Source organism: Ambystoma mexicanum, chromosome 3p (genome assembly GCF_040938575.1).
Source record: "Ambystoma mexicanum isolate Mex_15411 chromosome 3p, UKY_AmexF1_1, whole genome shotgun sequence".
Lineage (NCBI taxonomy): Eukaryota > Metazoa > Chordata > Amphibia > Caudata > Ambystomatidae > Ambystoma > Ambystoma mexicanum.
In genome coordinates this window covers 288637307-288660407 of record NC_090925.1, presented here as the reverse complement: position 1 = coordinate 288660407, position 23101 = coordinate 288637307, and positions in this window count along the sequence as shown.

The window sequence follows — 23101 nt, the reverse complement described above, 5'->3', positions numbered from 1 at the left end:
TGTGTGTCCAGCAGAGTGGGTAGATCTAGATCGGAGATTAGTAAGGGAGAGAAAGGTACAGAGTTCACAGACGAGTGAAGAGGCAGGAACACTGGAGTCAAGGTGAATGTTGATGTCACCAAGGAGGAGGAGTTTTGAGATAGAAGTCAGAAAAGAAGAGGTCAAGTCAGTCCATTCTGATAGGAAGACAGACACAGAGCCAGGGGGCCTGCAGATAGTGGCAAGTGTGAGAGAGAGAGTCAAAGAGACACCAAGCTTGCAGACAATACCTTCAAGGGAGGGGCAGTGTTGGGTGGTTATGAGAGAGGTGGGGACACACTCAGGGAATATCAGGGCTACTCCACTGCCCGACCGGTTAGGTCGAGGCTTGGAGAGGCTCTTGTAGCCATCAGGGAGTAGTGAGTCAAAAGCAGTGATGGAGCAGGCATTGAACCACGTCTCGGTGAGAGCGAGGATAACGAGATCAAAGTCTTCAAGAAGTAAGCAGATATCAGAAGAATGTTTCACAGCAGATCGAGCATTCAAAGTGGCTAAGTGTGGCCGGTCACCACCTTTGAACGTTTTCCGAGGAGGGATAAGGGGGGGGTGGTACACCTGTCGGAGGTGGTAAAGGAGGTGCAGAGAGTGAGCCAGGAGAAATAGCAGGTGAAGGTAGGACGTTCATGAGGGCCGGTAGGTGCTGGTCGAAGAGAAAAAGATTGGGTTGAGGACCCTGGGCCATGGCATTGCCATTTTGATAGACTTTAATGATGCACCTAGAGGATGGGAAATGTGCCACAACTACTTCCCATCTAGTGCCGCCATTAATGGGTGAAGAGGAAAAAGGGGCAAGGGTAGAGATCAGGTGAGAGTTCCATAGGTCAGGAAAAGAGACAGAAAAGAAGATATCAGTGATAGTCTGTGTGGAAGTAGCACTAACGTAGGTGTCAGCAAGAGGTAGGCCAGGATTAGAAGCAAGAGATCTTTTTTTAACTTTTTTCTTCCAGACTTCGTGAGAGAGGAGGAATAGGTGATAGAGTAACAGTTAGAATAGATGGGGGAGATGGAGAGTGCCATTGAGGTGGATGAAAAAGGGACAGAAGGAGAGACTGCAAAATGCACACGCTAATTCAACAGGCGGCCTAGCAGCCGAGGGAGGCAGGAGGATGCACAGATGTAAGGGACACCTAAATTTGAATTATTCCAGGACACAGCAATGCAGCACAGAAATAGAGGACGCACATATGTGCAGCACGCCTAAATTCGAATTTCCCCAAGAAGTACAAATACAACACAGAAATGGAGGATGCACAGATGTAAAAACACACCTAGATTTGAATTTCCCCAAGAAGTACAAATACAGCACAGGTATGGAGGATGTAGATGTAAAGAAAACTTAGGTAGGAGTTTTGCAGAAGGCACAACAAGCAGTGGGAAACAAGCATTGGGTGAATTTAAGGCAGACGCACACCATAGGTGCTGAACGAGATCAGTAGGTTCATGGTCTCCAATTGCCAAAAGTACTATAAGTTACGTATTTGCGCAACATGGGCTGGGGTATGTTGCTGGAGCAGTGGCATGGAGCGGTGGCTCCCTCCAGCTCCAGACAGGGGCCTTTGTGTGGGCCTTTGTGCTGCAGGCCTGCTTTCTCGCTTGCCCAGATAGATGCAAAACAGGTGAATCAAGAGCGTTGTTTATTGTGCTCCATGGCATCCCTCAGAGGCCCTCTGGTGCCGAGGATGAGGGCGGCCATTTTCAAGTGAAGAACTTGAGCCTAAGTGAATTATACCCACACGTTCGGCATTGTAAAAAGCAGGCAAACAGTCAAATTGCTAGGAAACGAGTCAATCGGTCTTCCACTGCAGCACGCACTGCTAAAAGCAACAAACACTTTGTAGTTCTTGCCAAGGCCCAAAAGAGCTTACCTTGCTGGGGGGAGTGGGCACTTTGCAGTCCTCCAGCAGTCAGATGGCTCCGCTGGGTGAGATGAGGGAGAGTTGGAGAGGCAGCGTTCACCACTCGCCAGGAATAGAAGAACAGGGTGGTGAAATTGTGCAAAAGGAGCAACTAGGGGCACTAGCTATGATAGATTTCTTTTTTATTTTTTATTTTTTATTTTTTATTTATTTATATAGCGCTAAAGCCCGCAGGCATCAGAGCGCATTCCAATGAGACAGGACACAAACGGACATAGAACGAGACAAACAAATAAGCAGTTATTCTTAGGCTGGTTTAGTGGGCTGGTCGGGTTTATTTGAATAGCAGGGTCTTTAGTTTCTTTCTGAATTGTATATAGTTAGATTCTAGTTTCAGTGTCGCAGGTAGTTTGTTCCATTTGAGGATACTTCTGCCCGGAAAGGCCTTGCCAAGACCATTCTGTTTTTTAGCTGGAGTAGCTTGGAGAAGGCCTTTATTAGATGATCTTAGGTTTCTAATTGGATCATGCCAGTTGAATTGTTTCTTTAGATAATCTGGGGCTTTGCCGTATAAGCATCGATGGACCATGGTGAGGGACTTAAATGTGATTCTCTCCTCAACTGCTAGCCAGTGTAGATCTATCCTGTCGCTCGTAATATGCTCTCTTCTTGATTTTCCGGTGATAGCCCTGATGGCGTTGTTTTGTATCACTTGACATTTCTTCAGGCATTTGCTACTTGCTCCTAAGAGTAGGGAGTTGCCATAGTCAAGTCTGGAGAGTATTGTAGCTCTGGCTATGGTGGCGCTATTTTTCTGATTGAGTAGGGGTCTGATTTTTTAAAGTAGTTTTTGGTAGTACTGACAATTTCTTTTCAAGTAGTTTGTATGGGCCTCAACTCCTAGTGAGACCTGTAAGTAGACTCCTAGCGTCTTCACTTTTTCTGATATTGGTATTTGGGTGTTTTTAATACTGAAGGCGGAATATGATGGATTGAGCTTTTTTCTGGCATGTGCTGATCCAAAAATCATGAGTTCCGTTTTGGTACCATTTAAGCACATCCAGTTTTCCTTCATCCAGCCTTTGATGATATTATAAATGGATGTCAATTTTTCACTATCTTGTTTGTAATCGCCGCTTAGCTCGAAAACCAGTTGGGTATCGTCAGCGAAGTTAGTGAAGAATATGCCTAGTTGTGTCAGCATAGTGCAAAGGCAGCGCATATATAGGTTGAACAACAGGGGCGAGAAGCTGGCTCCCTGTGGATCTCCACAGTCTACTGGTTTGGTTTTAGAGGCCTGGTTTCCCCAGACTACCCTAGATTGTCTGTCTTGTAAGAATGATGATATCCACTCTGTTGCTTCTTGTGAGCAGTTCCCTGAGGTTTCTAAGGCCTCTCGGAGCTTCTTGTGATCAAGCAGATCGAAAGCTGCCGAGAGGTCTAACAAAATCAGTAGACCCGATTTGCTCCTGTCCAATATGCCTAACATCTCGGTCTGCAAATCTAGCAGTACCGATTCAGTACTGTGGGCTGTTCTGAAACCCGATTGTTGGGGGTGCAGAAGGTTGTTTGTATCCACATAGTTCTGGAGTTGTTCAGTAGCAACCTTATCCAATATTTTCAACAAAAAGTTGCAGTTAGTTATTGGTCTAAGGTTTGCAGGGTCCTGTTGGTCTAGTTCTGTTTTTTTGGGTAGTGGTGTAACCGTGACTGTTTTGATTAGGGAGCGTACAGTCTGATCCCTGAATGACGCATTTACCATTCTTCGAAAGAAGGGAGAGAATATGTCGATGTTTTCAAGTATGAGCTTTGGTGGTAGCACGTTCTCTGTGCATGAGGTGCATCTTGTGTTGGAGAGTGTTTTCTTCATTTCATCAAGTGTTATTGGTGTGAAATGAAATTTAGGAATGGTGGGTTCAGGCTTGATTATAATTGCTGTTTCTTGGGTAAGAGGGCTATCGTTCGGGCAATTTGTAATTGTTTGTCTGGCCTTGATGGTTTTGTTGTGGAAGGCCGTTTGAACTTTCTCACAATCTCATTCAGTGGGTTGGAATGGCGGGGTGAGTGCTTTGGGTTTATCGGTCGCTTTAAGGATCTGGAAGAGTTTGCCTGTAGAGTTGGATGCCTTGCTTTTGAGTTCATTGTAATGGTTTTTCTTGATTTCTATGAGTTTAGTTTTGTATGTACAGCCAGCGTTTTTCCACATATTTTCAACATATTGTTGGGAAACAGGCCCAGCATGAGGAGCCCACAAACATGATTGTACCTATGCATTCCATGACCTTATGCGTCAGTACCCCAGCACCATTTAATGGTACAATGAGTAATCTTGGGACTGCCATTCCCTTTGCTCCTTTTTAAATCATCCCAGTGGCCCCTATCCTTTCGTGACTATTGGCCCCCTCATGGCATTCTTCATGGCGGGCCTATGGACACCTATTTCATTGACAGCATCATCTGGGGAAGCTTCCCCCTTACCACCTCAACATTGTATATTGGACCAGCCAAATATGTGCCGCTTACCCCACCCCAGGGTTCCAAGGAAGAAGAGTACTGGTGCCGCCATGATACACTACCCACTGCAAGCCATTACATAAGAGGTTGAGCAGATGATTGTTAGCATTTGCAGACAGTGCACTGGTGAGATGGTCTGCATACTCTTCTAACACGTGGTTACAGTTGAACTGCATGAAGAAAGTCAATGTAGATAGGCCCGACACAAGGCCTCCCTTCCTCTTAAACTGTGGACCACTATACTGGTGTCTGGGCCTGTCCTGTCCAAGAAGGCCACCCGCACGACTAGCCACCAAGGTACGTGCCTAAATGTGTAACCCCTTATTCGGCATCTTATTTCCTCCCCAAGCTTATTCCCCGTAGCTGCAACATCCCCCCAGACCACTCCCCCCGTGTGCCTGCACTCACCGCTACACCCATCTCAGCACCTACAGATCACATTGCAAGGTCTTCTAAACAGAGCATCGACACAAGCCTAATCAGCTATTCAGAACGCGCCCGCGAATTGTGCCTCATTACACTGGGACATGTACAAGGACTCTAACACATGCTGACAATGCCGATTACATGCCCATATGTCATTGCCAAATGCTCCTGCACCGCTACGTGATCATAGTGCTCACCTATGTCTCCTTAGATCTGCTATCACATGCTAGCGATTATGAATGTTCACCTTTGTGTATTATTTGATCTACTCATTCAATGGTAAGCCCTGCCATTTTGAATGTTCGCCTCTGTGCATTACCTGATTCATTCATCATATTGTGAGCCTTGCCATTTTGAATGTTCCCCTCTATGCATTACTTGATTCATTCATCCAATCGTGAGCCTAGTCATGTTGAATGTTCGCCTCTGTGCATTATTTGATTCATTCATCCAATTGTGAGCCCTGCCACTTTGAATGTTCGCCTCTGTGCATTATTTGATTCATGTATCCAATTGTGAGCCCTGCCATTTTGAATGTTCCCCTCTATGCATTACTTGATTCATTCATCCAATTGTGAGCCTAGCCATTTTGAATGTTCGCCTCTGTGCATTACTTGATTCATTCATCCAATTGTGAGCCCTGCCACTTTGAATGTTCGCCTCTGTGCATTATTTGATTCATGTATCCAATTGTGAGCCCTGCCATTTTGAATGTTCGCTTCTGTGCATTATCTGACTCATTCACCCAATTGTGAGCACAGACACTACTGCAGACCCTATTCTATGCATTGTTTACCGTACTAGCGATTAAGCATAGAACTCTACTGGTAGCTAGGACCTTATCCAACTGTGAGCCTAGTTATTATTGAATACCTACCTCTATACATTTATCCCCTGAATCTTCTATTGTCCACGATTATGCGCTAAATACCCACCTTTCTTGAGAGCAACACTTGGCTCTTGCCTATAACCCGCATTTGATCTACTGGAAAACTCCTCCACTCACAGCCACACTCTGACTTATTGATGAACATGACAGGCCAAAGTATTACTTACCTCACTTTCGTTGCCTTACTACTCTTGGCCACCAGTCTCTCAGACTACATTAGCGGGTCTACACTAGAGAAGACCAGACTAATCCCACACAATCCGATAAACATGGCTCCTAAAACTTGTAGTCCTGCCCTGTGCATGTCTTTAGCAGACTACACTACAGCCCCATGCACTACGATCACTAGAAATCTCGCACCAGACTTCCTAAACTGTACGAACCTTTGACCAGATCCCTACCACCCACAAATAAGAAAACAAACTGTCACCACAGTGTGGTTACCAACTCTGCCAACTGACCCACTTCCCCACTCGCTCTCTGTAACACGGCAAATCAAACGAGTACACCCCTGACCAGTGGTCGAAGTGTACAAAAAGAAGTAGTGGAACTATGTTCCCTGCTGGCCTGCCCCCACCCTCCACAAACCCAATCACCACACCCCTCCCACACACAATACAAACCCCCAAACACTTACACCTTCTGTTTAAGGGAACATTCAGTGCAGAGCACGAAAAATGCACGGTTCAACTTCTTACTATACTTTCATTTTAAAATGAAACCATTCCGGAACAGTTTCTTTTTAAAATAAAAGTATAGGAGCTGTAAAACGTAATTTAAAAAAGTAGAGGAGCACCGCTCCCGGCGTGCCCGCTCACTTCGACCACATCCCCTGACCAAGCCTATGGTTCCTAGTACCCATATTCCATGCTTGACTCCAGCTATAGAAGATCACCCTATTAAAGGAGCTCTTCTTAATGCGAAATCCCTTGTGGCACATGCCATTGACATATCTGACTTAATTACAGAATGCAACCTGGACTTCTTAGCTATAACAGAGTCCTGGCTACACAATGCTGCAGGACCTGCACTTATGCTAGCCATCCCAGAAGGCTACACCATTTCTAGACAAGATAGAGAGGAATCCGGAGGCGGTGGAATAGCTATTATATCCAGAGAAAGCCTTTCAGTGAGACTAGTCCCTCACCAAACTATGCAATCATGTGAAATCCTCTTTGCCAAACTCCCGTTAAATAAATCCCAATCACTTACCATGCATGTAATATACAGACCTCCTGGTCCCCTTGGAACATTTGAGGAGGATTTGCATAATATACTTGCCAATAACCTCAAACCTACTTCCCAACTTCTGTTGCTAGGCGACTTTAATCTAGGTTTTAACGATCCAGCAGATGAACATGCCCAGGAAATTGCCAATTCCCTTAATGCTCTTGGACTATCACAAAAAGTAAACAAACCTACCCATATTAAGGGTAGAACATTGGACTGGGTAGCCTACTACAACTGCACAGCTACCATTACCTCCATCTCCCCTCAGTCATGGACCGACCACTCCCTCGTGTCCATCAAACTATCAACTACTAGACCACGACTCTTGGGCTCACAAAAAGCGCCACCTTGTCTTACAGAAGTAAAAAGAATATTACAGTGAACAACGTGATTCCTGATATTCTACCAATCTTAAATTCTCTGCCAGATAATCTTGACCCAAGAACCCTTATGCAGGAATACAACAAAATCATGCTCACAGCATTAGATACAATTGCCCCCCCTCAAACTGAGACCAAGCAAAACTAAAGCACACCTCAATAAGTGGTTCACTGGTTCACTCCTAAACTACGCATACTGAAAAGAAAGTGTGAAACCGCCTGGAGACTATGCCCTTCCAGCGAGAATAAAAAAAAAAGCGAACCATTACCTCAACGCAATACAAAAACGAAATTTGTCTGGCAAAACGAAATTCTTACAATGAACGTATTGCCAAATCCAACTCAAGTCTGAAAGAATTATTTACCATACTAAAAGAATTGGAGTCCCCGATCCCAACACCAGACGTATGCAACAAAAATAAAACCTGGTGCTCAGAGATGCAACACGCTCTAACCAACAAAATAAACACCTTACAAAACAAAATAAAAACCAAGAAAAACGCTCTGAACTTACCACAGTCGGCCAATTCTCTTCCACCCAGTGACATGACTACTGATCAAACCAATAGTTTCTGCTTCACTAAAACATCTGCTCTAGAGGTAGAAAAAGTTATCTTATCACTCAAACCTTCCAACTGTAAAGGTGATGTCTGCCCAGCACACATTATAAAAGATGCGGCCAGAGACTTCTCTCCATTTATCTCTAAACTGATAAACGTCTCATTCTCCACTGGCACTGTCCCAGCCAACCTTAAACAAGCCTGGGTCCTCCCACTTCTAAAGAAGCAAACTTTAGATCCCCTCATTGCCACAAACTATCGCCCAATCACAACGGTATCATTTCTCCTCAAAATTCTGGACAAAGCTGCCTATATGCAGATTCAAAAATACTGTGAGCTTCATAAACTCCGAGGGGTTAGACAATCAGGCTTCCGACCATTACACGGGACGGAAACGGCATTGATAGACTTTAAAACCCAAATCGATGAGTTGAGATATAAAGGGAAGACTGCATTACTTCTATTAGTCGATCTTTCAGTGGCATTCGACCTGGTGGATCACAAGGTCCTCTGCAGGCAATTGGACTCAGCAGGCTACTTCTCTACTGAAGCTGTCAGGGGGATAGAATCATTCCTGAGTGACAGAACCATGAGAGTGTTCTCCCCATCAGCAGAGGCCGACCCGACCCCGATCGTATGCGGGGTGCCTCAGGGCTCATAGGTGTCACCAACTCTCTACAACATATTCACCACACCTCTGTTCGATGATCTGGACCTTCTGGGTATCACCTACACTAACTATACAGACGATACACAGATTCTCCTCCCGCTTTCTGGGGATCATGGCAAGGACCTGGCGCTGGTGATGGATCTATCTCATCATTCAGGCATGGATGGCCACCCACGGTCTCTGCCTGAATGATGACAAGACAGAATTGATAACCTTAGGCATCCCCTCTAACATCATTAAATTAGGTCATGAATATGCATCATTCACCATTGATGGTAAGAACATTAAAGTCTCAAAGGAGGTAGAAACCCTGGGTTTCTATCTGGACGCAACCATGTCCTTCAACAAACACGTGAAATCCCTGGCCTCTACAACAGCATACACATGTAAGCTGATCCGAGCGGGCAAGCCTTTCCTTTCAGACGACAACTGCATTATATTGGCCAGATCATTAATTCTATCCAGATTAGATTACTGCAATTCCCTCTACAGTGACGTCAACAAAACTAGCATCCAAAAATTGCAAATATTACAAAATAACGCTCTCAGAGCCGCACTAGGCATCGACAAAAGAGTGCACATGACCTCCATCAGGCGCCAACATAAATGGCTGTCCACACATAATAAGATACAGCTAAAAATTGCCTCTTTAACACATAAAGCACTACACAATGCTGACCCTAGTTACCTAACTGACAAATTGATGAGAAGATCATCCAATAGGCCTACTAGAGCTATTAATGCGGACTGCCTTGTGGTACCGAGATACAAATTCACAAAGATTGACGGCAATAGCTTCCCTGTAAAGGCCGCCAAACTTTGGAACTCCCTACCCCACGAGTTGAGAGCAGACCAACCTTATTTACATTTTAGAAAGAGCTATATCTCCCTTCTCAACCGGACTGAAGACTAGTGTAAATTGGGACATCTGCATAACTGTATACTTCTCTACCCATTACTGTACACTGTAAACTATTGTACATTACTCTTGGAATTCATTGTACTGAAACTGTATTTTATCTGTATGTTCATATCTACATTTGGTATTGTAGTTACCCTTTATGCCATATTGTTATTCATTATGTAACTTTGTGAGCTTTGCACCTTCTTATTGCTGCGCCCTGTTACCTCCAGGTCTGGTGCACATTAGAAATTCAATAAACAAACAAACCCCACAACCCCTCACCCCACAGATGCCAAACGAGATCTACCTGAAGTAGTAATCCCAAGTGTACCAAGTCTAGGGTAACCAAGGCTTGCCGACTAGGTGCATGAACCTCGCCTCCATGTGTACCCAACACACGACCCATCTCACAGCTGCTTAGGAACACTCTACTACACGCGTGTACATCCCCTCCTTGCATCCCGAGCTGCTTGGTTAACCAACCATGCATTTCCATACCATACTCATACTTTAGTCAGGCTCCATCCCATACCAGCCTCACCATGCAACTACATGCCTGCCTAGACCCACGCCAGCTCTGCCAACTTCAGCCGGCTCAACCCTCCAGCCCAACTGATAAATGGCACCCTTAAAGGCGCATCCAAATTTACTCCATCTAGCTCGGCCAAGACCAACTTGCCCCACCCGCATGCCCCCAGTCACAAGCCTATCAACTCAGCCGACATCAGCAGTCCTAACCCACCACTGAATTACACCCTAGTTAATGCTATTTCTATCCTGGCACATCCCCTGGACATACAAGACCTCATTACCTCCAACAATTTGTACCTCCTATCTATCTCTGAAACCTGGCTGAACGCCATCTCTGGGCCAGCCATGCCCATCGCTATCCCACTGGGATATACCATATTTCGCAGGGACAGACTAAACGGCAGAGGTGGAGGGGTAACACTGATGGCAAAAGATACCCTCCCTGTCAGAGGGTTTAGCACTACCCAGATACCCAACTGTGACTTACTCTCCACCAAATTATCCCTCTCCCATGCATCTTCCATCACTATTCACATCATCTATCGCTCCTCTGGGCTGCCACTATCTTCAAAGAGGACCTGCTGCATGTCATCTCCACCAACATCAAACCTACCTCGAACCTCCTACTCCTGGGTGACCTTACCCTAAGTCTTAGCAATGAGGAAAACATGAATACTTCGTCCCTAGCCTTCTCCCTCAAAGCCCTAGGACTTACACAACAAATAGCTGTACTTTGGACTGGCTTGCAGACCTCAAGTGCCAGGCCTCTATTCTCGCTAACCTCCCGTGCCCGTGGTCTGAACACCATGTTATATCCTTCACCATCCCCACCACTGACCCCTCCACACCTACCGCCACACCCCTGCCTCCCAGTTTAGCATGCAACACTCGCAACCTAACCAAAGACCGGATTCTACCCCTGAATGGTAAGCTTCAACCAGCACAGATCCCACACACCAATCTGACCATATTAGCCAACCTTTTCAATGAAACTATCACCCATGCAGTCAACACTGTCGCCCCCATGACACCACTCATACCTAAACCCACCACTTACCTCAACTTGTGGTTCTCCCTGGACATCCAAGCCCTCAGACTCCAAAAAATCCAACTTCTCTTCGCTAGCAAAAAATACAAACAGACAATACTTCAGGCAAAACCCTCAACCGACAACACCAGAATTGCCAATGCTAAGTCCCACACACATGAGCTATTCCCTAATCCCCTTCTTCCCCCCAACTAACCTAACCAAAGATGTAGCCTGGTACACCAATATCCAAAACGTACTCCTGGACAAAGTCACTGCACTACAAAAGAAAATCAAACTGAAACAATTTACTATCAGCACGAACACACAACTCCCTCTAAACATCCCGCCCTGACCATTATCGTGACCAGCTACAATTTCGCTTTAACCTGGTCTCTGAAGCAGACATCACCCTCATTCTGAAAGGCCTGAATCCGGAAATCGGGGTCCCGCACCGGTCATGGCACAGAATCGTCCCTTCTTGATCTGAAAAACCAGATGGACAAGCTAAAAGACGCAGGAAAGCCTGCGCACCTACTACTCTTATACCAATCTGCAGCGGTCGACCTGGTAGAACACAAGATCTTTTGCAAGCACCTCGCGTCTGCGGCTAACTTCTCACTGCAAGCCAATAGATGGATTACGTCCTTTCTGTTTGATAGAACCATGAGTATTTTCTCGAAAAACACATCTGCCCCCTGCGCTTTTAACCTGCGTCATACCCCAAGGCTCTTCCGTCTCCCAACTCTCTACAACATTTTTACTAAGCCTATTCGACCACCTAGATGCACAGGGTATCTCCTATACCAACAGACCATGCGGACTACACAAATATCCTCCTGCCCCTCTCACGACTATCCAGTAGACTTTGCCATACTATACACAGTGTACCAGTCTATCCTGTCCACGATGGCCTTGCGTCTACTCTGCCTTAACAGTGAAAAAACTGAAATTCTCCTCATAGGATCGCCAGCCATGCTCAAAAACGTAAACCAACTGTACAAATCCTTCACCATTGACAGCATCTCAATCTCTGTCTTCCCAAGAGGGAAGACGTTGGGTGTTTACCTTGATGCGACCCTTAGCCGTCAAGCCAATGCGATTGCATCCTCAGCTGCCACACCACTAAACATATCAATGCATGCAGACAGTTCCTATCTACCAACAGCTGCCTCACCATCGCCCAAGCTGTGATAGGATCCAGATTAGACTACTGTAATGCGTTATTTGTGGGCACCTCAACGTGAAAATATCAAAAAACAAGTCATCCAAAATAACGCACTTCGAGCCATCTTAAAAATTCACAGGCGTGAGCACATCTCAGCCACCAGAAGAAACACTCGCTGGCTCCCAGTCCGTGAAGGGATCACCTTTAAAACCCCACCTTTCACACAAATGCAAAAAAGCCCAGTCGAGACCGACTCGCTGTGCCTCCGCTCACCGTCTCATCTCTCCTAGATTCAGAATAGCTAGAATGGGCGGAAACAGATCCCAGTCATTGCAGTTAAACTTTGGAACTCCCTACCGCTGGCCCTGAGATCTGAACAATCATACTGGATTTTCCGCAAACACCTCAAAAAGTAGCTCTTTCCACTTGCAAGACTCTACAGCCATACACCTATTCGATTGGACGAATGATTGCCTTGTAACTGATCCTGCAACCAGCGCCTTGATGCACGCGGGTTTAGAGCGCTTTACAAATGTAAAACATAAAATAAATAAAAATAAGTAAAGAAATACTGTCCTTTGTGTGCACACACTCATACCCAGAACATTAGGGACAAGACAAAGAAATCCTTGAGGATGCTTTGTCAACATGCCTGGCCAGCTTTGAGTGCAAGCTCACATGCTCCTCCAACTTCCTTCAGGAATGCAAGTGCCATAACCCTCAGAAAAGCACTAAATCAATCTCTCTGACAACCTCCCTCACCCCCAAACATATGGGACAACCAACCGGTGAATGCAGACTAATTTCTTCATGTATTCTTTTATTTATATATTTATGTATTTAAGCAATCCTGCCGAATCAATATCTGCAAATAAAGATGACGAATAAACAAACTGTTCATTTCTGTGCCTTTTGCTCAGCTGTGGTGGAGGGCGGGCAGAACTGTGGGAAGTGCAAAAGGTCACATTATTCAACATTATTAAACACACTATTGTAGATTAATACTCTGTGTGCTGGTACATATGATTACCAAAGTAGGGGAAGCAGGGTGTTTAGGACTACGACTGCCATGATCCCTCCCCATTGACTATCCTCGGTCAGTCTAATGAGAGTGTTAGTAAAACACGTTTGGCAAATGGTTTTGCAAATCTGGATGTGTGCAGCTCCTGCGTAAATATCTAACGGATAAGGGCCACATCAACTGACTTTACTAAACACATTACATTACTACCGAATGCTGGCAAAGCACACCAAAGCCAAGGCCCCAGGGTTTGCAAATACAACCTGTGGCGTGCGACGGGTTTCGAACTACAACTCCCATCATCCCGCAATTTTGAATATCCTATGTTGGGCTGATGGGAATGCTGGTCTAAAACATTTGATGGGCAGCAGTAGAAGATAAGGGCGTCTCTTATCTGAATGTGTGTTGCTCTAGGGCAGACTAGAAATGAGGAAGTGTCATATCAATTGACATTACTACACATTACTCAACATGTTATGTTATAAAGGGTTACTGGTATACACATACTGAAGCTGGGGAAGCACGGTTTGCAAATGCAATATGTGGCTAGTGAGATGTTTCTCCCATTGACCATTGACCTTTCATATAACATTTGTCCAGCCCCATAGAGGGTAAGGGCTGATGGGAATGGTAGTAAAAAACATCAAGGGCATGCAATATCCATACCCGAATGAGTACCACTACATAGTAAAGAGAGAGGCCACATACTTACAGTACTGATAAGCCACCATACAAAATTTCTGGTCAGAGCTACATATTAAATGAATCGTTATCAAAATGAGTTTTGCATGAGGGCAAGTAGATGCTTGTGCTTCTAAAACAGGACTAATGATTTCCCCACAGATAGGTTCACAGGTAATGCAGTGTGATATGATATTTATAACGTGCTTAATACCCAGGGGTTTCTAAGCGCGGACCCAGGGATCGAACCTGTGTTGCTCCATGTTGTCTTGATTCCAAGGCGAGCACGTTGTCGCTGAGCTATCCTCCCGCTGTGGTGCACTCATCTATGGTACAAAGGGGGAGAAAACCTACATTAGTCTTGTTTACAGCATGGCTTGTCCCTTATACTGTACTGTGAAGCACTGTAAAAAAAAACTCTTGTGAGAGGGTGGATCGAAGATGACGCCAAGGTTCTTAGCATCACAGGTAGGAGCAGGAAGAGGGCCCAGAGTAGGCAGCCAGAGAGAGAGAGAGGAAAGGAGGGAGCTGGTGTTCCGATTAAGGGGATCTCGGTCTTACTGACATTAAGGCAGAGATCATTGGCGGCACACCACTCCTGCATTGCGGGCAGACAGTCTGGAATAAGAGACTGAGTAGAGGTGGCCAAGGGGTGCCTGAAGGAGAGCTGAGTGTCATCTGCATAACAATGAAAGTTGGAGCAGAGAGAAGTGATGTAGAGGAGCAGTTACATGCCTCTGCAGGAAATCCCGCCCCCTACCTCCTATATGTTGGCAGCCTGAGATTGTACCATGCTTGACACCAGCAGTTGTGCCAATACCGCAGCAGATATTCTAAAGAAGGTTCCCACTGAGAAAGCTCTATCAAATGTATCCCCAAAGAGACGATAATCTGAGGGAGGAACTCCCGGAAGGAATAGCAAAAGGAGCAAAAAGAGGAGCTGGTGACGTCACAAAAGACGAGCATGATGCCCTGAGGATACTGGCTGAAGAGAATGCATGGATCTTACAGAAACTGATGACAAAGTTAAGAATTGAGTAAACTTTCATATGCGGAAAGAAGATTTCACGTGTGCGAAGTACTGCAGAAAATGCAAGCCGTTCAATAACTGTACAGATGCTGTAACACAAGTAGATTAAGTAATCGTAGAAGCTGGCTATATCTAGTGAATAGACAGCTGGCGAAGTCGCCATTGTATAGAAACTGGACATCAGTGTTATGAATTTAGTAAGCCAGGACCCATGGAGAGAAACGGCAAGAACTGTGTCGCAGAAAGAATAAGCTGGGATCGTGGAAACGAATGGCCAGGCTGTCTGGCCTGGTATCAAAACTGAAGCAGCCAAGGTCGGTTATCTATTCTTGAAGGCAGTAAACCTGTGAAGCTGAATCATCTCTGATTAAGGTGTAAAGAAAGAACACCAAGCGTGCCAAGTTTTATTCATTTAAGACATTTAAATGCTGCAAACTAGACCAAATCGTGGTCTCCTGTCACATGAGCCAAGGATGGAAATAGAGTTGAGCTTGGAGTCCTAGAATAACGACAGTGAGTGCTCACACTCCGATATATACCCAGAGACAAGAATACTTTGCAAGGCCAAGTTCAAAGACACTCTGTATGGCAGAAGGCATGGGTGATGAGAGATGTTGGGCTAATTGGGTGGGGAGTTAAAGTCAAGTCCACCTCCTGGCAATTGGGTCTGAGCTTACGTACTGCTAAATGAACCAAATGTTCCAGACATGGCACGAGCGTGCAAACCAATTATAGAGGGCCGTATAATGGAGGGCCTTATAGTTTGAAGACCAATGATATACTGTGTACTTAATAATGTTAAAGATTACATGTTTTAGAGGTAGGCATAAGTTGTCCACCTAACAGTAAATAGTCAATCACAATCTCAGGCCTTATAGAAAGTATATTTAGATGTTCCCCTTGAACGTATCACAATCTTTCATAGGTTTTTCTTATTTGCCATGTAGTATGACATGACGTTTGACATACTTGTTGCATATAAGGATGTTGTTTTGAGAAATGCACTGAGAGCTCGAGCGAACGTCCGTTGATGTCAATTGTAACTCCCTATTTTAGATAATTGTTAATAAAACAGCACCTTTGCCATCTTCCTGAATTAGTTTGATTATTTGGTGTCAGAGTTAATCTGCATCCCCATCCATAGCATGCACAATACCCAAAGGGCCATATGCTCAGCGATGCAGTGGGCAAAAAGTGCCAGTTATTGGTTGAACAGCCAGGGAGAAAGGCTAGAGCCCTGGGGAACACCAAAGGTAGAGAGAGAGAGATAGAAGAGAGGAAGGACCCCAGTGGACCTGAGAGGGTCGATCAGTGAGGAAGGTGGTCAGCCAGCCCAGGGCCTGATCAGTGATACCCAGGTTATCACGGAGGCGATTGAGCAGGATGGCATGGTTGACCATATCAAAGGCAGAAGAAAGATCGAGGAGAATGATGACAGAAGGAAGGTTAGAATCACGGTTAGAGAGCAGGTCTTCATGGATGTTCAGGAGAGCACTTTCCATGCTTCTGACTTCTCTGAAGCCAGACTGGTGGTCATGGAAACGATCAACAGATTCAGTGTGAAGATTAAGCTGGGAGATGGCCAGCTTTTCCAAGAGTTTTCCCAGGAAAGGAGTGATGGAGATCAGGCGGTAGTTAGCTGTAGAGGAAGGGGGTGCACAAGGCAGTGCTTAAGGGTTGATGGGAAGGTTCCAGTGTCAAAAGAGTAATTGCAGAAATCAGCCAAGGCTGGAGCAAGGGTGTCGATGTGGTCCTTAATGGTTCTGGATGAACAGGGAAGAACCTGTTTTGACAAGACTTTCATAGATCAGACTTATCTAGAAACGTCATCATGGGTGAACAAGGGAAAGGAAGAAAAGGGAGGAGGAGAGGCGGCCACAGGCAGGCCAGGAGTGGAGGAGGAGGAAGATAGGGTGGATAGGATGTCCTGAGTATTAGTGATGAAATGAGAAGCCAATGCCATACAGAGGTCCTAGGAGGGAACAAGAGCAGTAGAGACAGCACCAGGATTGGCCAACTCCTTTCAGATTTTGAAGAGTTCGGCCGAGTTGTTAGATGCCACAGAGATGCGGGCTTGGATGTGTTATGTTATGTTATATGAATGTATAAAGCGCAGCATACGCCAAAGGCATCTTGGCGCAGGAGGGTAGACGGTGATAAAGGGTACTAAAAAAGAAGAGTCTTCAGAGCGCGTCTGAAGGCGAGATGATTAGCAGTAGCACGAAGAGCCAGAGGAAGTTGGTTCCAGGCTTTGGCTGCTACCACCGAGAAACCGCGGCCGCCAGTTCGAATGCATTTGAAGCGAGGAACCACAAGAAGTAGCGTAGTCTGGGAGCGCAGGGAGCGGGTAGGCAAATAGTGGACACATTTCTCCTGCAGATACTCTGCTCCTACCTTATAGAAGGCCCGGTGAACAAGGCACATGGATTGTGCACTCTCTCTTTGGCGAAGACAGATAGTCTGTCCGGCCTTTAGAGCAGGCAGCAGGCCATTTTGTCACAGGGTGAACCTGTTGCCCTCCACTTCCTCTCAGCCACCCTGCATTGCATTTGAGGGTGACGAGGTCAGAGTCGTACCAAGAGTTGCACTTGGATTTGGGTTTCAAGTGGATCCTCATGACAGGGTCAAGTACATCAAGAGTGTCAGAGATAGAAAGATGAAGGTTAGATAGGGCTGTGTCAGGATGTGAGTCAGCCAAAGATGCAGAAGGAGGAGAAAAAGTAGTGGCGAAAGCCTCAACTGACACACGCTTCATGGGTCGGATGACCGAGATGGTAGGTGGCAGTGCTGTAGTTGGCTTGGCGTAAGGGGTAGATAGGGAGAGGAAAGGAGAAAGTGATCACTCCAGGAGAAAGGAGTGGTGAGAGGGTTAGAGAAGGGGTGGTTTGAGGAGATCAGAACATCAAGAGTGTGCCCTGTGGAGTCAGTCGAGCCAGAGGGAAGAATAAATAGAGAGAGAGAGAGAGAGAGAGAGAGAGGGAGAGAGAGAGAGAGAGAGAGAGAGAGAGAGAGAGAGAGAGAGCGAGAGAGTCGCAGAGGTTGGGAAAGAGTCCTGTAGAAGGACAGGAAGCATCCAAGTGGATGTTACGGTCTCTGAGGAGGAGAAGCTGAGAGGCAGAGGTGAGGAGGGGGGAGGAGAGATCTGCCCATTTAGAGAGGAGGGAGGCTACCTGGCAAGGCAGCTGGTTGATAGTGGCCACAGTGAGAGAAAGTCCAGGAGAGATAGAGAGCCTGCAGACCAGGTATTCAAATGAGGAGTAGTCCTGCATAGGAATAATAGAAGCAGGGATGCGCTCTGGGAAGATCAAGGCTACACCCCCACCAGGATGGTTGGTTCTGGGTGCGGAGAGGATCTTGTAGCCATCAGGAAAGAGAGTGTCAAACCTTGTGACAGAGCTGGCCCTGAACCACGTCTCGGTCAGACCGAGTACATCCAGATCGAGTTCTTCCAGGAGACAGCAGATGTCAGAAGAGTGTTTGACAGCTGAACAAGAGATGAGAGTAGCAATGTGGAGCAGGTTGCCCCCTTTGAAGGACTTCCGTGGAGGGGTACAGGTCAAAGGTACGCCCTGCGGAAGAGTTGTAGGGGCCCGAGGATGGGCAGAGGAGGAAGGAGGAGAAGGCAAGGTAGCCAAGGAGGAGGAGATGAGTGCCAGAGGGGTGGCAGAGGAAGGAGGCAACAGGGTGGCCGGAGAAGCAGCAGAGGCAGTCATAGAGGTGGCAGAGGATGGAGGTGGCAGAGGAGCCAGAGAGGGGAAGGAAGGAACAGCAGGAGAAGAAAGGAAGTGGGTAAGGCGCGGGAAGTGTCTATCAAAAAGAAGGAGGTTGGCCTGAGAGCTTTGGACCATGATGGTGCCGTTTAGGTAAACAATAATGATGGTCTTGGAGGAATGGAAGGGGACCAGGAGGGCCTCACATTGGGTGCCACCATTAATGGGTGAAGAGGAAAAAGGAGAGAGAACAGAGACCATATGGGTGGTCCATAGGCCTGTAGAGGGAATGACAAAGAGGATGTCGGTAAGGATCTGTCGGGAGGATGCACTGGTGTAGGTATCAGTGATAAGGAGGCCTGAGTTGGAGAACAGGGTATCCCTTTTAAACTTCTTCCTGCCAGATTTAGTGAGAAGGATAGGATAGTCGATAGAAAAGCAGTTAGAGAAGATAGGTGAGATAGAGAGCACCATAGAGGGTGCAGAGAGAAGAGTGGGGGGGAGAAGGGAGAGTGGAGGGTGGCGGGGTTGAACTAGGGAGCAAGCAGGCAAGGGGAACACTAGGGCGGGGGGACACAGAAGGAGGAGGGGCACACAGTGGACAGAAAACTGGCAGGAAATCAGATGCAATACATGGACAAAGTCATTTGCCAACAGAACCTAGGAGTAAGAAAGGAAACAGCAGGGAAGCAGGCAGTACAATAGAAGCAAGCAACTATGTGGAAACAAATCGAGAGAACCAACGATCACTTAGGGGACCTAGGGGTAAGGAAGAACACAGCAGAGATGCAGGCAGTACATTGTGAGCAAACAACCATGGGTAACAAAAACGCTAAAAAGCAGAACAATCGATCAGGGAACCTAGAATAAAAGAATAAACACAGCCGGAATGCAGGCAGTACAATATGAGCAAACAACCATGGATAACAAAAATGCCAAAAAGCAGAATAATTGACATGGGAACATAGAAGAAAAGAATGCAATATAGCCAACAACCGTGGAGAAAAAAAACTCAGGAACAGTACACAATAGCTCAGGGGACGGGAGCAAGGAGAGGGGAAGGGGGCAAGAAGAGTGGAAGGGGCTAGGAAAGGGGGAAGAAGAGGGCCTATGTGGAATGTGGGTTGCACGTGACTGTGTGGAGAGAGAGGCTTAGAGTTGCGGGGCGCATGCAGCCTAAGATACGAGTGAGCGCACGCAATCAAGGATTGCGAGGGAATACACACAGTCAAGCATAGCGTACGCCGGATACGATGTGAGGGAGGCCTGGGATTATAGGTGGCGTACACGGCCTACGGTGCGAGGGAGAAGCAAGGTAGCGCACACGGCCTAAGATGGAAGGAAGCGCATGCGACCTACGATGCGATGGGGGCGCTAGTGAACAGGGGGTGAGGAGGGAGGGCAGACGGGCAAGTCACATGAGGAAAAGAAAAACACGTCTGCAAGTGTGAGAAGGGGCACAAGGTGGGGTTGCGTGGAGTGGAGAAAGCTCACTCTGCCCTTAACTTCTTACCTGGTGGCCGCAGACAGAGATGAGGGTGAGGTTGTCCGCACTCACTGTCTATGCTGCAACCGCATCGTCGCCAAACACCTGCGTCGCTCAACACTGCTAGGATGCATATTATTGGAATCCCATTGGGGCAATGTGGGTGTAATATGATATGTATGCTTTTATACAACACAGGTTGTCTTGGAGTTAAACGTAGCTTCAGGTCGTAGTTTGTGTTAAGCTAAGCAGGGACTTCCAAGCTATGAACAAGAGCATTTTTATAGCATGTTTGTTTAGCAAAAATACCTTAAAATAAACCTTTATTTAAAGTCACCTACAAATATATACTGCTCATAGAAATTCATATTATCAACGCGTAGTTGTCATACATAGGTTCTTTTACCTATGGGAATTTTTCAAGTGTGCAAGTCTGATGAATACCTATTTAATACACATTAAACTGTTGATTCCACTTAACATTGGATAAAACATAACTGATTAAATAACACACAATATCACACAACATAGGTGTGCCCAAAACTTCCACAATATGTTCTTCCAGCCTTGTAGTGGTTTTACAGATATGACATTCCCAACATGTTTCTTTCCTTCTTTTATTTTGTAATTTCTCAGGAAGTAAGAATGAGATGGTTAGGTAGTGTGGAGAAGATGTTTGCACTGGACTCTTTTCTTCCTATTAAGAGCTAGCTCTTCTATGGAGCCTTCATTGACATTCCACTGCTTCCCATGGATTGTGCCTATCTTTTTGCAAGATTCTTTGGGCACTAGTCCTATTGTACACTCACAGCCATGTTCAAATGTTGAAAGTCAATAGTTTCATGCCCGAGTCTGACATCTTGCATTGTCTTGCACCCATAACAATGTAAATGAAGAAATTAGGGCACATGCAAGGGTGTGGATTTATCCAGCTATGAAGACACAACTTACAAAAATCCAGAACATTGCAAACACGATACTAGACATGGCCAGAAGCCACACACTGGCTGGCACACAGGCCACCAGCATGGCATAGAAGATGGATGCTCTGTCAATGGGAAAAGCACATTTTGTAAGGTGCCAGAGGCCGGCTCATACTTGGGAAAACCACTATTATATTAAAGAGTGACCAGCTCTAGAAAGAGAACCAGAGAAGAAGGCGGCTTCAACAACTGCTCGGCAGAGCAATCAAGAGTGCCTTGCTTAATTAAACAGTTGCCGGGATTAGTCTTGGGGCAAGAACAAACTGGCACGGGCAATAGAACTGTGAAACAACAACAGAAGAGTAAAGAAGCTGAACAAAAACCAGAAACCATGTAGTTGTGTAGTGAAGAGTTAGGGATTTTCCCATGAGCTACTCTCAAAATACCTCTGTAAACTCTGAATATAAATCAACAATAAGCAATGTGACAAATACCAGGATGTCATTGCTGCTTTCATGGGGGAAGCCCCTTCCCATGATGCCAGGGAGGTGAGGCCACTACCCAATATTCCCATGGGGGTGGTACTCAGCCGGTGGATCTCATGGGGAGGGAAATCGCCTATGGGATGAGGTACGAAACCTTGGGACAAAAGCGGTATAATTCCCTTATACCACAACCTCCCTCACCCTGTTACCTTGAACAAAACATAACCCCACACACTTGAATGTATGTCTGCAAAATAGAGAATGTCACTTCCCTGAGAAACACTGAGACGAGGAAGAACATTGAGTACAGGGATGACTATAGTACAGGGATGAGGAAGAACTGTGGAGTAATGAGGAATAATCCATCGACCCACTACAAAAGCACTAGTAAATTTATGTCAAGCAAATCAGAACGGAACATAAAAAGGGAAGAAGGACTTACTGAAGGGAGAAGCCCTCACAGGAGGAAGCGGAAGATTAGAATCCTGGCAGCAGTAGAGGACGGTTCTATTCTCAAAATGGTTCAGAGTCACAGGTAGGGATAGACTTCTTGCTCTGTGAGCATACACTTTTTTTTATACAAAAAGAAAGTCCAGTATTTCAAACGGTGTCACTAAACACTCTTACCCCATCAAAAGTGGAGTCAATTATCACAACACTTTATTTAAATCTAATCCATTTCATAAAAACAATCATAAAAATGATCATAATACATAAAACATATACAATATGTTAAAACCACACAAGTAAGAACACCATAAGTGAATAATGTTGTAGTCATTTCTTTAGGATCATACACTCTGATTCCTATGCCACACTACTGATGGCCTATTTCCTATTGGTGTAATGTAAACAACCCGACTTGTACAAGTTTCTGTCCTTAAGATACAATAATGTAGGACATTCTTCAGGGGAAATTGATAATTCTTCTTTAGGGGAGAACCCTGTTAATCAAAAACAATTGACACCCTATTAGTATCTAGTAATCCAGTATTAGTCTTACTTTACATAAAATTAAACCCTCATCCCTAAGGGGGTGAACAACAGGTATGAATCTGACTACATACCTCTCTTCCCATTAATGAATCTTGGGCCTGTTCTGTAATTCGCTGAAGATTCCCAATTTCTTCAGGAATTCTTGCGTTTCATTATTCTCTCTTTTCTATGGTAATGTGTGATACGGGCAAAATTAGTATATGGGCAAAATTAGTATGGGGGAACTTTACACAATCCCATTTCTATTCACTAACAATCAACAATATTATAGTCAATCTTACCTATCTCAATGATGGTCTGTAATGCAGTAAGGTAAGCACTCTCAGTCTTGTGTCAAATATTCCACAAAGGACTCTCCCATATCAGTGGTAAGTGGAAACTTTCCGCCACCCTTTATGGGTCGATAATCTGAAAAGAGACAGAATCCCTATTTAGTGACCTCTCATCTCCCCAAATACCATGGCATAATCTCCCCCTAACATCAAAAGGATAGAGGCTCTTTTCCTTACTTACTTTAAAATGTCACTTTTTCCTGCCTCACTATTCCTGTGTCATCATCAGCATCTGGAGATTCG